The following is a 16,519-nucleotide window of genomic DNA, read 5'->3' as shown; positions in this document are numbered from 1 at the left end:
GAGGTTGGTGAATTTTTTAAAATTGATTCTTTGGAGGGAAAAAAAGAAGCCTCAATGTGTAGCATTTGCCAATTTTACTGGTAATTTACTCTCATCATGGCTGATTTGAAATTATCAACATGGAGTCACTGAAAGTGGAGCTGGGAAAAGATGTGGAGCGGTGGTTTACCTTCTGTAATATTTCCATTATGTAGGTACACTAGGTGTGAATACCCTCAAAGGCATACGTAATAATAAAATGTAAAATAGGAAGCAATGAATTTTGACTATTACCTTTTTTAGTATAATTTAATTAGAAGTTTATATAATTTAATTTTTAATAATGGATACATTTAATTACTGGCTCACACAGTTCCTGAAACTTCGGCAGCTGGCTCTCATGAGCTGGTGTAAGTGGGCTCCAGCACACCACTGTCCTTGGGAAAATGCCATTTCTTTACCTTTTACTGTATGTCTGATTCAGCCATCCTTCATCTGTCTCCAAGATTCACTACAGTTATGCAAATTATTTGACTATTGGTATTTAGGGGATATATAGAGGATATAAATATCAGCCTGTTTTCTGCTTTTTATCAGTTTGTCTCTATTATTAAGGCACCTCTTATATTATCCTGAAATCATTTAATGTCTTACCTTCCTGTTACTTGCCTAGCAAGATGACTTTAAACCATTCAAAATGATTATCTTTCCCATGTCTTAACAACAGAACCAAAAGAAGCGATCCCTAAGTACATTGGCGTATTGGTGAGATTTTTTTGTTGCTAGATCGTCACCTACCTAAAGCTGCCTAGATAGATCTGTTTCATTTGTAAGAACAGAGTTTTCATTTTAAAAGCTTTTTAATGTAATTCGTTTGATAACAGCTGACGTCTCCGGTGAAAGGCCTCAGCCTGTTAGCCAGCGGTTAACTGTTTGTGTTCATCGTTGATCATAGCCGCTTATTGCTGCTGAATATTTTCATCATTCATTAGTTTACCCTTTAATAATATTGTTTTACATACGTTTTCTAAAGTGTATTATATTTTCAAAATAATTTGGCCATGGCCCTATTAGATCTAGAATATCTGCCTTTTCCAAAAGGTAAATTTGAACTTTTCCTGTTAGAAAATCTTATATTTTGCTGAATTGGCCTTTTGTATTAAAGCTGTTTCTCACTTAAGTAAAGCTTCAGGAAGAAAAGGAAAACTCTTTTTAAACATTGTCTCTGACTATTATAGACTGGATAGCAGAAAAGACATCTCAATGAATGATTTACTGTATGGTGCTGTTAAAAGTGCATTTCATGGTTTTCTTGATCATCAAGACAGAAAATGGCCAGTATATTTGAGAGCACAAAAAACTGAGATATTTATGTGTCTGGTAGTCTTATTTTATTAAAATCCTGTTTTAAGTCTACTAAAATCACTTTCAACAAATATTAAACACCTATATTTTGTAAGATCCTTTAGAGGTAACTTGTTTGATAACACTAGAGTACAAAAGATGTCAAATCTCTCCATTTTTCCAAAGAATATTCTGACTTTAAGCCCTTCCCCATCAGGGTCTGTGAGAAGTGCACTGTTAGTCATTCTTTGGGCTCTGGCCCCTTTCCCAGTTGTCTCTCCAAAAAGAAGTCACTCAGTCTGAGATGACTGCTTTGTTGATTATCTGAGAATGCCCTCTAATTCCTTCTGAAGTGAGTCCCCTTTGCTTGTCCTCCTCGTTTGGCCAGTGTGGTGTCCATAGTCTCTAATACAGCAAGAGGCCCACTGGCCACTGCTCTCCTCATGCCAAGCGAACCAGGGGCCTTGCCACGGCCCTCAAGCTCGCCTCCAAGTGCAAGGACGTCATCGTATCCTGTTACCAATTTTAGGAACTCTTCTATCCCCCCATTTGTATTGCTCTTTTCTTCAACGCTTCCATTTGCACCCAGATTTTCTTTTCCGCCCTCATCTCTTCACACACAATTGGAGCCTAATGGCTTCGGTATGCACTGGATAGTCCTGAACTAGGACACATTTCTTTTAAGCAGTAAAAAGTAAACAATACAGCAGGTGTTTATATCCTGCTGTATTAAATTCTTAGTAACTCATCTTGTTATAGAAGTTTTCTCTGAGTGGGAAAAGAGAATGAATATCACAGTCTTCAGTTTTACAGACTAAGATAAAATGAAAGCACAACATAAGAAACTACTTTTGTGTGGACTGAAATATGTACACCAGATTTATATATCAGTTCGTGTATATCACATTCATGCATACATTCAAGTACATACATGAGTAGACAACAAAGAATACTATGAGAATTACATGAAACATACGTAAAAGTGGCAGACACATCGTAGCCCTTCAATTAATCTTAATTTGATAATTTTCTAAAAGAATTAATGGTTTTATGGTTCAGGTGGGTGATTACCAGCATGTGTTATTCTACTGATATTCTCTAACACTGTCTTTAGTTCCATAATGTCTTAAGACTTTTTCCTAGATAGCTGAGAAACTTTTTTTTAAACAGTCATTTATTTTGTGATGGCTATTTGACTTTAACTTTTATTTATAATTTATTTTCTTCTTAGAAACTTTCTACAATGGCAACAGTTAATTTGAAGAATGCTAAGATAATTGATAAGTCTTTAAAGTGGGTCTTTTGTTAAGCCCAGGTACCTTATAATTAATGACTGCTACCACACCACCTGTTCTCTTCTGCCTTGAATCTTATCACATCGATGTTGCTTTGAAATCTGAGAATCCTTTCCACTTGCTGACAACTAATATGCTACTAGTTTTAGTCCGACATCATATTACTGATTAGCTGAATACTATTTCCTGTTTTTTTTTCCTGTATCTCTAAATAAACCACTTTTGTCTTAGTATTATGATGTTATAGAAAAAATACTTAGATTTTTTTTTTTTTTTGCAGAGGGAAGGAGACCATAGAAAAGATGAATCATAGTATGCTAAATGCTTTCTAAAAGTAAAATTTTGATCATATTTAAAATATAATTAGGCATGCCTATGGAGAGAGAGTTTTAAAAAATCCACATTTGTTTCTCCCTTTTATAATGTAAGGGTTTTTTTCTGTATACTGTAGTATAGGATTTAGATTTTGTGCTTTGTATTGTTTCCCTTGCATCCAGTCTTATTAATAATATAAGTACGGGGCTTCCCTGGTGGCGCAGCGGTTGAGAGTCCGCCTGCCGATGCAGGAGACACGGGTTCGTGCCCCGGTCCGGGAAGATCCCACATGCCGCGGAGCGGCTGGGCCCGTGAGCCATGGCCGCTGAGCCTGCGCATCCGGAGCCTGTGCTCCGCAACGGGAGAGGCCACGGCAATGAGAGGCCCGCGTACCGCAAAAAAATAATAATAATAAGAAGAAGAAGTACGTATTCTAGGACTAGGCTGAGGTATAATTCTTACATGATGGTCACCTGCTCACTTGTGTTGCTCCACCACCGTGAGCCACCTGATGGCTGTGCTCATACCCTTTCAATTTCAGACCCCCTGTAGCGTCTATAGGGCGAATACTAATTGAATCGAATTCACTTGTTGAATTAAACTGATCCAACTAATTTACTTCACTCAATGCCATTACATATTCTTATCCTTTGTGTGTTTATGTTTCAAAAGATAATCTTACTTCCATGAGATTAAAGTTCCTGGGAGTATCTCACTATATTCGCCACTAGGAGTCACAGGGATGGGGCCAATTTACTTCGATACTGGATTAGATTCAAGTTTCTGGACCAGAAAAGCAGTTTTCCAGTGTCGTTCTTTTAAGAAGAGGTAACTCTGATACAACAATATGGTTAGTATTGAGAAAATAATAGCTTCTACCTGAATAAAATGCCCCCACGGCCAGAGTGTGTCCCTGCTTGCTCATTTACTCATTTGTTGTGTGGGTCAGTCTGCTCCCATAGATGTGATCAGTTTATTCTCTCCCGTGCTTAATCTATAGGTTAAGCTAAATTACATGTAGAAGACCCTTTATCAATATACCATGAAAACCGCTTTCTCATGACTCAGAGATACTCAAAGTAGAGAGGAGAGTGAATTCTTGGAAGAAAGACATGTTGAGCAAAGACACAAAGGTAAGGCATTTCAAAACATGTTCAAGATAAGATGGCAGACCATTGTGTCTGGCTTCCAGAACACAGTGGGAGTAGACTGTGACCTAAGGCTGGAAGGACAGGTAGGTAACAAAATACACAAGTTTTTGAATGCCAGGCTAAGAAGTTTACATTTTATATTTTAGGTAGTAAGGAATCTTTGGATATTGAGCTGGAAGGAGTGAGGTAGTGATGTGCTCTGATTTTTCTTTTTTTTTTTCCTGGCCATGCCATGTGGCCTGTGGGATCTTAGTTCCCCGACCAAGGATTGAACCAGGGCCCAGCAGTGAAAGCTCCAAGTCCTAACCACTGCACTGCCAGGAGTTCCCAATGTGTTCTGTTTTAGAAAGACAACTCTAGCAGCAGTAGACTGAAACCATAGAGTGAGAGTAGAAAGAAAAGAAATTCCAGAAATGATACAGAAATAAAGTTCAGATTTGCCTGTAATCATAGCTAACTAATCAGTAGTGGAGCCAGGGCTTAAATGGTCTGTCTGACTCTAAAACCAATACACTGTGCTCCCCTACCGTGTAAATGTGGTCACCCCTCAGTATTCCGAGGGGACTGGTTTCAGGACACCGCTCCCAACCCCAGGACACCCAAATCCACAGATGTTCAAGTCCCTTTGTTTGTGTAGTATTTGCATATAACCTATGTACATCCTTCTGTATACTTTAATATCTGGATTACTTATAATACCTAATACAATGTAAATGCTATGTAAATAGTTGTAAATACAGTGTAAATGCTATGTAAACAGTTGCTAGCATGCGGCAAATTCAAGTTTTGTCTTTTGGGAACTTTCTAGAATTTTTTTTTTCTGATTATTTTCAATCCGGAGTTGATTGAATCTGCAGACGTGAAACCCACAGATACAGAGGGCCATCTGTATACTGTTATTATAATTATTTAAATGTCTGTTTATTAGGAGAGAGAACCATGACTTTTCATTTTTATGTCCCAAGGTCTTAGCACAGTGCCTAAAAGCACAGTGGGAACTTAATTAGTTCAATCAGTAAACATTTATTGAGCACCTACTAAGCATTGTGCTAGGGTGTGCATATGGTTCAGCTTTAGTAGATTACTGCCAGTTTTCCGAAGTAATTATAACCAGTGTATGCATACACACCAATTTATGAGAGTTCCTGTTGTTCCGTATCCCTGCCCACAGTTGGTATTTATGTCTTTTTATCATTTTAGCTCTTCTAGTGGGTGGTATACCAATGTGGGTTTTTTTTTTTTTTTTTTTTTGCGGTATGCGGGCCTCTCACTGTTGTGGCCTCTCCCGTTGCGGAGCACAGGCTCCTGACGCGCAGGCCTAGCGGCCATGGCTCACGGGCTTAGTTGCTCCACGGCATGTGGGATCTTCCCGGACCGGGGCACGAACCCGTGTCTCCTGCATCGGCAGGCGGATTCTCAACCACTGTGCCACCAGGGAAGCCCCCAATGTGGGTTTTTTAAACAATTTTTTTAAACTGAGAAATTCACATAACATAAAATTAACCTTTTAAAAGTGAACTCCTCAGTAGCATTTACATTCCCATCGTTGTACAACCACGTCTCTCTAGCACCAAAACGCTTCATCACCCCAAAAGGAAACTCTGTGCCATTAGGCACTTGCTCCCTATTCCCTACCCCTGTCCCTACCAGCCTATAACAACCCGTAACTTTCATTTTGTCTCTGTGGATTTACCGATTTTGAATATTTCTTTCTTTCTTTTTTTTATAAGTTTATTTTTTATTTATTTTTATTTTTGGCCGTGTTGGGTCTTCGTTGTTGCGTGCGGGCCCTCTCTAGTTGCGGCCAGTGAGGGCTACTCTTCATTGCAGTGCACAGGCTTCTCATTGTGGTTTCATGTCTTGTGGCAGAGCACGGGCTCTAGGCACATGGGCTTCAGTAGTTGTGGCATGCAGGCTCAGTAGTTGTGGCTCGCGGGCTCCAGAGTGCAGGCTCAGTAGTTGTGGCGCACAGGCTTAGTTGCTCCATGGCATGTGGGATCTTCCCGGCAGGGCTTGAACCCGTGTCCCCTGCATTGGGAGGTAGATTCTTAACCACTGTGCCACCAGGAAAGCCCTTGGTGGAGATTTTTTTGAATCTGTAGATTGCTTTGGGTAAAATTCATATCTAAGGATATTGTCTTTTAGTCCATGAACGTGTGATGTCTTTCTCTTTATTTATATCTTTAATTTCTTTCAGCAATGTTTTGTAGCTTTTATTGTACGTGTCTTTCACCTCTTTGGTTAATTCCTAAGTATTTTATCCTTTTTGGTGCTATTATAAAAGGAATTGTTTCATAATTTCCTTTTAAGATTGTTCATTATTAGTGTATAGAAATGCAACTGAGTTTGTGTTTTTTGTTTTTTTTTGTTTGTTTGTTTTCACTCCTTCCTGTTTTTATAAACCCAGTTTATTCTGGCTTTGTTTTCTCTCTCTGTTTCTATCCCTCCCTTTGAAATCCCTCAGTGCTAACCATCCTAGTCCAGTATCTCATGGCCTCATGACTGCTAATAGTTTCTTAACTATTATCCTATCAGTTCATCCTGTTTGCTTCTCTCTGATTAGAACTTTTAAAATACAATTTCACTGGGGAGTCACTCTTTTCCTAGAGTATTTTCTTACTCATCTTACTTCCCTAAGTGGCTACCATGTGTCTGATACTGTTCTATGAACTTTATATATAACTCAGTCCTCACAGCAACACCATGTGTTCTACACTATTTTCTTCATTTTACACAGGAGAAAACTGAGGTACAGAGAGGTAAAATAACTTTTTCCAAATTAGTTAGCTAATAAGTGACAAAACCATGATTCAAGCCTACTTCACTAGCTTGAGAATCCATGCTGTTAGCCACTACCACTATATTATCCAGTTGAAAAGGTAAGACAGAGACCTAAATAAGCATATTTTGAGGTTTACTATAACAGCTTTGTGAGAAGGTTAAAGAACTTTTATAGTTCAGCAGATGGCAAGATTACTTCCACCTAGGGAGAAAACAAAGGCATTATGAAGGATTTGGAAGTGGGGTGGGGAGAAACATTCCACAGACAGGAACTTGTGTGATATAAAGCACTCTTGAGAGGAGACTCTTCAGAACATATTACCAGGCACAGTGAGTAATGTAGTTTAACTGCAAAGGATGCTTGAAATGGTAAAGGGAAATAAGTTTATAAAAGTGGGTTGCAGCCAAGTCATAGTTCTTGAATGTGAGATTAAGATGTTTAAGTCATATTTTGTAAGTAGTGCAGTGATATTTTTAAGTCTGTATCATAGAAATGTTTGACTATAATTATGCAAAAGGTCAGAGAGAGGAGAAGGACTAGCTAGAAAGTTATTGCCATAGGCTAAGTAAGAGATAATGAAGCCCTGAATTAGGTAGCTAGCAGGGAAGGTAGAGACTGGAGGAGAGACTATGTGAATCTTTGAATCTTCAGGATTTATCAACGGATTGGCTATACAGCAAGGGTGGGGCTGGGAGACTAAAAATGACTAGTGGGTGGTGGGAAGAGGCAGATGCCATTAACAGAGGTAACAGAGAGCACAGTTAGGACGTGACAGTTTGGGAGAAAGGAAGATAGATAATCAGTTTGAGACATGCCAAGTTTATGATGCCAGTGGAAGGAAACATTCAACAATAATGTCGGGTTTTGTTTTTTTTTTTGGCTGCATTGGGTCTTAGTTGCGGCCTGCGGCCTCTCCGTCGCTGCACGCAGCCTCTTTGTGGCGCGCGGTCTCTTCGTTGCAGTGCTTGGGCTCCTCTCTAGATGTGGCTCGCGGGTTTCTCTCTAGTTGTGGCGTGCGAGTTTTCTCTCTCTAGTTGTGGCACGCAGGCTCCAGAGTGCGTGGGCCCTGAAGTTTGCGGAACGTGGGCTCTCTCTCTGAGGCACGCAAGCTCAGTAGTTGTCGCATGTGGGCTTAGTTGCCCCGCAGCATGTGGGATCTTACTTTCCCGACCGGGGATTGAACCCAAGTCCCCTGCGTTGTAAGGCAGATTCTTTACCACTGGATCACCAGGGAAGTCTGATAATGTAGAATTTAAGAGATGAAAATTAGAGATGTAACTATTAGAGACCTTGGTGTACATTTGATACCTAAGTCCAGGGAAGCATGTAGAGGAAAAACATCTAGGGGACATATGGAAAAATCAGAACCACCAAAGGAATATTCCCAGGGTAAGGAGAACCAGAAGATTACGGTGGATTAAAATAGGAAGTGAGAGAGTGGAATGTTTCAGAGAGGTAAAACAAATGTGGCAAAATATCAGCGTTTATGAAATCTAGGTGGTGAGAACATGAGTTTTTGTGCTTATACATGCTATTTCATATTTTTTTCCCTTAGATCTTTGTTTTTCTTTGCTTCTATAATTGGCTGTTCTACTGCAAATCATTTTCTAGTTGTTATATCTTACAAGTGAATTCTAGATTTCTTCATAGCACTCAGAAATCATAGACTAACTGTGGTATCTACATATGTTATATAGACATGGATAAAGTGAATATTAGGTTATTAGACTTAAGAGTAAATATAGATTAGCTCTCAATAAGGCTCCCTTGGCAGATTTCTAGCAGCATAAAAGACAGAGCTGATATGAATGAGCCCTGCCCTTCCAATATAAGATTAAGTATTATGAACAAAAAAAATAATCATAGCCTTGATTAAAAGAATAAAAGGGAAATCCAGTTTTGTTTTAATGCCAGCAACAGCTCAAAACCATAGTCAAAAGCAGGAAATGACACCACAGAATATAAGCCTTGGTGCCTGGGGTTTTAATACATGAAGCAAAAATTGTACCTTTGGGTCCACAGGCAGCTGGAATTGAGCCCCCTGCATAAAGCCTAGTCTCAAAGGGCTACTGTATTGTGAAAGAATGAGAACAATTCAGTGGTCCAGAGCTATTAAAACCCTTAGGACCCTGACAGAAGCCAATGCAAAAACTGTTCTCTACCACAAAACTTAGGGCTTTGGGAGCTCCTGTTAAGGAAGTATTTTTTTAAAAATCAAAAACCTCAGTGAAGATGTGCTCACAATATAAATATAAACTGTGAGGATAGTCAACAGATGCAACAAAGAAGAAAATTGTCCTTCTAAGAACAGGAGATAAGAAACCTAATCTGAAAAATACCATAAAACTAAACATTTAAAAATAGAGATAAAAGAAGGAATAAAACCTTAATGAAAGAACATGACAGGATAAGAGGAAAAAAAGAACTATAAATGAAATGTTCATTGATTTTTTTTTTTTTCTTTAATGGTTGGATTAAACTACTGAAATGAGAATTAGTGAATTGGAAGATGATCTGGTCAAATCACCCAGAATACAGAACCAAGAGATAAGGAAGGAAAATATAAGAATGCTTAGGAGACATGGGAGATAGAATGAGAAAGTATAGCATATATCTATCTAATGACAGTTTAGAAGAAGTGAATGGTAGATGCAATATTACCATAAAATAATGGTTGAGATTTTCCAGAATTGACCAGAAAGACAAGTCCTCATATTTAAGAAGTACACAGTATCCTGAACAGGATAAATAAAAACAATCCACATTTAAACAAACCATAGAGAAACTGTTCAGCATTAAAGCAAATAGAAAGTTTTAAACCAATTGTAGAGCAAAAATTAAAGAACACCAGTTATACTAACAATTACCTTCCCATCTGAAACAAAAGATATCAGAAAAAGATAGAAAAATATCTTCAAATTGCTTAGAGAAAATAATTGTCAACTTAGCATTTTATACCTTGTTAAAGTATTAGTTGAGAATAAAATAAAGATATTTTCAGGAAAATTAAGACTTATCAATTTGCCATTCACAGACCCTTACTTTGAAGGCAGATAAAGGGTATACCTCAGCAAGAATACAATTGAATACAGAAGGAAGGAGAGGGCAGCAAGAAAAAGTTCTATCTCAGAAAAAAGTAAACATGTTGATAAATCTTAAGCACTGACTGTAAAAAAAATTATTGTAATGATGATGACTAATTTGGAGGGGGTTAAAAACAGTATGACAGCAAAACTTAGAAGATGGGAGAAGGAAATCAGACAACATTTTAGCATCCTTAGCATCCTTGTATTGAGTGGGAGGAGGATAGAGATACTAATTAGACTTTGTCAATGATTATTTTTAAAATATAGGGGTAAAACTATAGTATGTACAATTTTCAAACCAATAGGTGGAGAAAAACACAGTAAGAAAAATAGAATATAGGAAAAGAGAGAATAAAAGATACATAAAAGAAGATACAAAAGCATAAGTTAAGATAAAGAATAAATCCAAATATTTCAGTAATCACAATACATGAAAGTAGTATTTTCAAATTGAAAAACTAATAACAAAATGTGGCCACATGTTATTTCTAAGAGAAACATCTAAAACACAGTGTCACTGAAAGATTGTAAGTAAAGGGATAGAAAAAAATCAGAATTCTGACCCTTATAATCTTTATGCATCTAACAACATAACCTAAATTTACATGGCAAAAAAATGCACAAATACCACACCTTCAAGGACCAGATAACCTCTATCTTATATAGGTATTCTAATATTTTAGAGGAAAAACTCCCAAAGTTCTTTTATGAGGTTAATGTAAATCTTAATTTCAAAATTAAATATGTATTATGAAAAGGAAGAGATCATTGTTACATATGAACGTAGATACAAAAATTTCCTAAAAATGTTAGATATTGAGTTTTTAAAAGTCATTTTCTAATACCTGAGGTTTGCTTTAAAAGTTTCTGCTCTGTTAAATGAGTAGGATAGTAATACCAACTTTGAAACATGTAATATAGGCAATGCACTGGGGCTAGCCCAGCCTAGATCAGCCATCTCTGAGTGTCCCACAGACTCATGTGATAAATAAATGCCTGTTGTTTTATATACTGAGATTTTCAGTTGTTTGTTTTGTAATAACAAGCTAATACATCTGGCAAAGTTAAAATTTAGATGTTGCCAACTATGTGGAGGAAAAAATGGGAAATTTCCATTGCTTTTTAAAAAATATTTATTTGCTTCTTGGCTGCATTGGGTCTTAGTTGCGGCACATGGGATCTTCGTTGAGGCATTCAGGATCTTCTGTTGTGGCGTGCGGGTTCTTCATTTCGGCACTGGGGTTTCTCTCTAGTTGTGGAGTGTGGGTTTTCTCTCTCTAGTTGTGGTGGGCAGGCTCCAGGGCGCGTGGGATCTGTAGTTTGCAGCATGCAGGTTCTCTAGGTGTTGGGCGCGAGCTCAGTAGTTGTGGCGCGTGGGCTTAGTTGCCCGTCGGCATGTGGGATCTTAGTTCCCTGACCGTGGATTGAACCCGTGTCCCCTGCGTTGGAAGGTGGATTCTTTACCACTGGACCACCAGGGAAGTCCCAAATCTCCATTGCTTTTGATGGGAAAGTGAATTAATACAATTACTTTGCAGAAAAGTTTGGTGATATCTAATTGCAAATTTGAAGATACCCATATCCTATTGTCAGGAATCAGTAAACACACCAGTAGGTAAAGAGTCATTTAAAGAATATTCATTGGCGGGAGGAGCGGCAGCGGCCAGGCAGCCCAGCTTCGCGAAGGCTCTTGGCACGCCGCGGCCTGCAGGCACCCAGCAGGTGCCAGCCCCGCCGCCACGATGCCCAAGAGGAAGGTCAGCTCCAGGGAGAGGGCAGCGAAGGAGGAGCCCAAGAGGAGATCGGCGAGGTTGTCAGCTACACTGGCTCCTGCAGAAGTGGAAACGAAGCCCAAAAAGGCGGCAGGAAAGGATAAATCTTCAGACAAAAAAGTGCAAACAAAAGGGAAAGGGGGAGCAAAAGGAAAACAGGCCAAAGTGGCTAACCAAGAAACTAAAGAAGACTCACCTGCAGAAAATGGAGAAACTAAAAACAAGGAGAGCACAGCCTCTGATGAAGCAGGAGAGAAAGAAGCCTAGTCTGATTAATACCACACACCTGGTCCTATCAGTGGTCCCTGTCTCCCTTCTTGTACAACCCAGAGGAATATTTTTGTCAACTATTAGTTGACAAAAATAGTAGTTAGTAGTTCTAGAAACATTTTTAAAAAGAAGGGAATCCCACCTCATCCCATTTTTTAAGTGTAAATGCTTTTTTTTTTTAAGAGGTGATATAATTTGCTGGTTGTTTATTTTTTGGTACAACCAGAAAATAGTGGCATATTGAATATCGGAGGCTTTGATTGTCTTGGGTGTCAGCTTAACATTCCACAGATGGGGGGTAGCTTTTATATCCTATAATACAAAGCATACTTAATGGCAGTTTGGAGTCAGTTGTGCATTTAATGTCTTAAACACTTTAAATTACATCTCTTCCCACGTTGTTTTTGGTAGAATTGTTTCCTAAAGCAAACCACTCACCCCTTGATCTTGGCTCTCCTGGGCAGAACTTTGTGCGCCCTGTAACATCTTTGGTCCTGGTAGTCCAGTTCTTCTAGTAACTGTTAATGTGCTGTTAACGATTGACAATTTGAGTATGTAGTGTATATGATATTAAATTGCAAATTAGTGGGACTTACGATGTAACAGCATTTCAATATTTGAAGATATTGGTACTTTATATACTGTGAAGGAAAATTTGCCTCCAAATTTTAAGCTGGAAAGTCACTGGAATAACTGTTCAGAAAAGAATCACAACTACATGATTTTTTAGATTTTTGGTACGTATGTTGAGAATTGTGTACAAATTGAAATGTCTGTGTACTGATCCTCAAAGCAGCCAATAAAATTTCAGTTATGAAAGAAAAAAAAAGATATTCATTGCAGCATTCTAATAGTGAAAAATTGGAAACAACCTAAATGTCCATCAACAAGGGGAATGAATAGATAAATGAATTACATATTATAGTCATATAATGTATAGTGAATAGTGCCCTCCCAAAAAGGGCACTATTCATGTCTACCTGGAACTTCAGGATATGGTCTTATTCAGGAATAGGCTCTTAGTTAATATGAGGTCGTACTGGATTAAGACAGGCCCTGAATCCAATATCTGCTGTCCTTATAAAAGGTGAAGATACACAGAAACACACAGGAGAGATTGGAGTGATACAGATACAAGCCAAGGAACACAAAGATTACTGGCAACCACCAGAAGCTAGAGAGAGGTGTGGAACAGATTCTCCCACAGAACCTCCAAAAAGAGCCAACCTTACCAACACCTTGACTTTGGACTTCTGGCCTCCTGAACTATGAGGGAATAAATGTTTTAAGCCACCCAGTTTGTAGTGTAATGTTTTATGGCAGCCCTAGGAACTAATACTACATAGCAGTTTAAACTAACGAACTAGAACTATATGTATCAATATGGGTAAATCTGGAAAACTTAGTGTCAAATGAGAAAAAAAAGTATATCGCATTACAATTTATGTAAACCCAAGGCAGACAGTGGGGGACGGAGGAGACTGTGACCTCCAGTAAGCAAGTGGTACTGACTGGACAAAGTGGCTTTGAGCTTCATTTTAAAGATGAATGAAGTACACTGAAAACTACAAATCATTGGTGAAAGAAACTAAAGAAAAATAAATGGAGAGGCATCTTGTGTTCATGGATTGGAAGACTTAACTACTGTTAGATGTGAATACTACTCAAAGCAATCTACAGGTTCAGTGCATCCCCATCAGAATGCAATCTCAAGGGACTCCAAATAGCTGAAACAATCTTGAAAATAAGAACTAAATTGAAGGACTCATATTTCCTGATTTCAAAACTTACTACAAAACTATAGTAATCAAAACAGTGTGGGACTGCCATAAAGACAGACATATATATCAATGGAATAGAATAGAGTAAAAAAATATCCCTCACATATATGTCAAATAATTTTCAACAAGAGTGCCAGGACTATCCAATGGAGAAAGGACAGTCTTTCCACAAATGGTGTTGGGAAAACTGGATATCCACATTGAAAAAAATGAAATTGGACCCTTGTTTTACGCCGTATAGAAAAACTAACTCAAAATGGATCAAAGACATAAATGCAAGAGCTAAAACTATGGGGAAAGCTTCATGATATTGAATTTGGCAAGATTTCTTGGATGTGACACCAAAAACACAACAACAAAAGAAAATATAGATAAATTGGACTTCATCAAAATTAGAAACTTCTATATATCAAAGGACACTATCAAGAGTGAAGATGGAACAGAATGGGAGAAAATATTTGCAAATCATATCTGATAAGAGATTAATACACAGAATATATAAAAGACTCCTACAACTCAGCAACAACAAAAAACAGCCCAATTCAAAGATGGGCAGAGGAGATATACTGATCGCCAATAAGCATGTGAAACGATGCTCAACATCATTAATCATTAGGGAAATGCAAATCAAAATCACAGTGAGATACCACTCACACCCTGTAATCATGGCCATATGATAAAGAGGGGAAAAGGAAAATAACAAATGTTGGCAAGGATATGGAGAAAATGAAATCCTCATAAATTACTGGAAAGTATGTAAAATGGTTCAGCTGCTGTGGAGAACAGGTTGGTAGGTCCTCAAAAAGTTAAGCAGAGTTACTGTATGATCCAGCCCTTCCATTCATAGGTATATACTCAAGGGAATTGAAAACAAGAACTCAAATACATACATGTGCATGTTCATAGCAACACCATTCACAATAGCTAAAAGGTGGAAACAGCCCAAATGTCCATCAATTAATGGATAAACAAATGTGGTCTAAACGTGCAATGGAATATTACTCAGCCATAAAAAGGACTGACACATGTCACAACATGGATGAACACTGAAACATTATAAGTAAATAAGCCAGAAACTAAAGGTCACATATTGTATGATTCCATTTATATAAAATATCCAAAGTAAGCAAATCCGTAGAGACATATCGTATGTTATGTATATTTTACCACAATAAAAACCATGAGTAAGGGCAGGTTTGTGACAGTCCTGGGAGCTGGGTGGGAAGCGGAAGCTGGAGGGGAGCCGCGTGGTGGCCCAGGCTGGTGGGAAGCAGACAGCAGACTTCCCTCACCCCCACCTCCCTCGGGAGGGCTATTTGGAAATTCAGTAACCCACGGCTAACATTTATTAAATATTATTGACCTTAATATATGTCCTTAACTTACAGCTTCACTTCAAATGATGGTAACTTTATCTAATTTACCATCGTGTGGTGCCAGATCTTTCCTGAAAGATTTGAATAATCTCTCACTCAGGTAGTGTTACGGACCTATAATGTTTGTGGAACGGGAACACTTAGCTGCACTGAGCAGTGAGAACAAAGCCTCCGAAGCCCTTGTCCAGCTGTTGCTTCTCCCGTCCTCTTCTCCTCTAGCCTAGTTTTTGGTGTAGGGCTGTACCAACGGCTCTTGGTATTACTGTCTGAATGGAAGCGTGCCTCTTCCCTCCCTTGGCGAAGCGAGCCTGGTCTGCTTGGTTACGAGCACGAACTGTTCAGCCACTGTCGAAATGGCCGGAGTCTGTATTTCCGTCATTCACTCAGCTACTCAGTCAGCATAATTATTATACGCCTGCTATGTGTCAGGCACAGTGATACGGATGCTCAGATAATCAAGGCGTTTTCCATGCCTTTTCATTTGTTGGTACATTTATTATATCTAATTTTTATTCTCAAGTATTGAAACACAGGAAGGAAGAACAGAGTACTTGATGTATTATTATTGTTCAAACTAAAAGAAACTTGACTGGTATTGTTTATACGTAAGTGGAAAGCATATCAGAAGCCATACATTGTTAAGACTGGATAAGGAATGAAGAAAATATGACAGTTGAATAGCTTTCTCTAGAGAGTAAGGAAAATACACATCAGTGAGAGAAAAATCACAACTGTTAAGAAAAAATGGGAAAAGAATCTAAAAAGAATATATATATGTACATACATGCGTATATATGTATGTGTATATATGTAACTGAATCACTGTGCTGTGTACCTGAAACTAACACAACATTGTATATCAATGATACTTCAATAAAAAATTCTAATTAAAACTACCCCATCTAGGGGCTTCCCTGGTGGCGCAGTGGTTGGGAGTCCGCCTGCCGATGCAGGAGACACGGGTTCGTGCCCTGGTCCGGGAATATCCCACATGCCGCGGAGCAACTAAGCCCGTGAGCCGTGGCCGCTGAGCCTGTGCGTCCGGAGCCTGTGCTCCGCAACGGGAGAGGCCACAGCAGTGAGAGGCCCGCATACCGCAAAAAAAAAAAAAAAACTACCCCATCTAAAAGTGCAATTAAATATATGGTGGCCCACATATGGGTATGAAGGTATCATTTTATGACTTGATCCTGGTGTGAGATTGGTTTTTATACTTTTCACATCCATTTCCCTTATCCTGGGAACCATCTTACAGACATATACCACTGGTCAGCCCTTCAGTGCACACTTCATCTAAGTTTTTATTTTCACTTAAAAAGCTTCTAATAGGTTTGTTTGTGGTTTTCTAGATGTCAGTTCAAGTCTCCT

At 38.6% G+C, this 16,519-nt stretch overlaps 1 protein-coding gene and 1 pseudogene across 1 annotated transcript in view; both read left to right on the top strand.

Annotated features, from left to right (window-relative positions):
• DNAJC1 (DnaJ heat shock protein family (Hsp40) member C1) overlaps positions 1-16,519 on the top strand; it is a 194,815-nt gene that overhangs the window by 124,195 nt on the left and 54,101 nt on the right. The window lies entirely within an intron of this gene.
• On the top strand, positions 11,695-11,991 carry LOC131753055 (non-histone chromosomal protein HMG-14 pseudogene; annotated as a pseudogene).

Source organism: Kogia breviceps, chromosome 3 (genome assembly GCF_026419965.1).
Source record: "Kogia breviceps isolate mKogBre1 chromosome 3, mKogBre1 haplotype 1, whole genome shotgun sequence".
Lineage (NCBI taxonomy): Eukaryota > Metazoa > Chordata > Mammalia > Artiodactyla > Physeteridae > Kogia > Kogia breviceps.
Note: the sequence above shows the minus strand (reverse complement) of the source record. Positions and strands in the feature narration are given on the sequence as shown.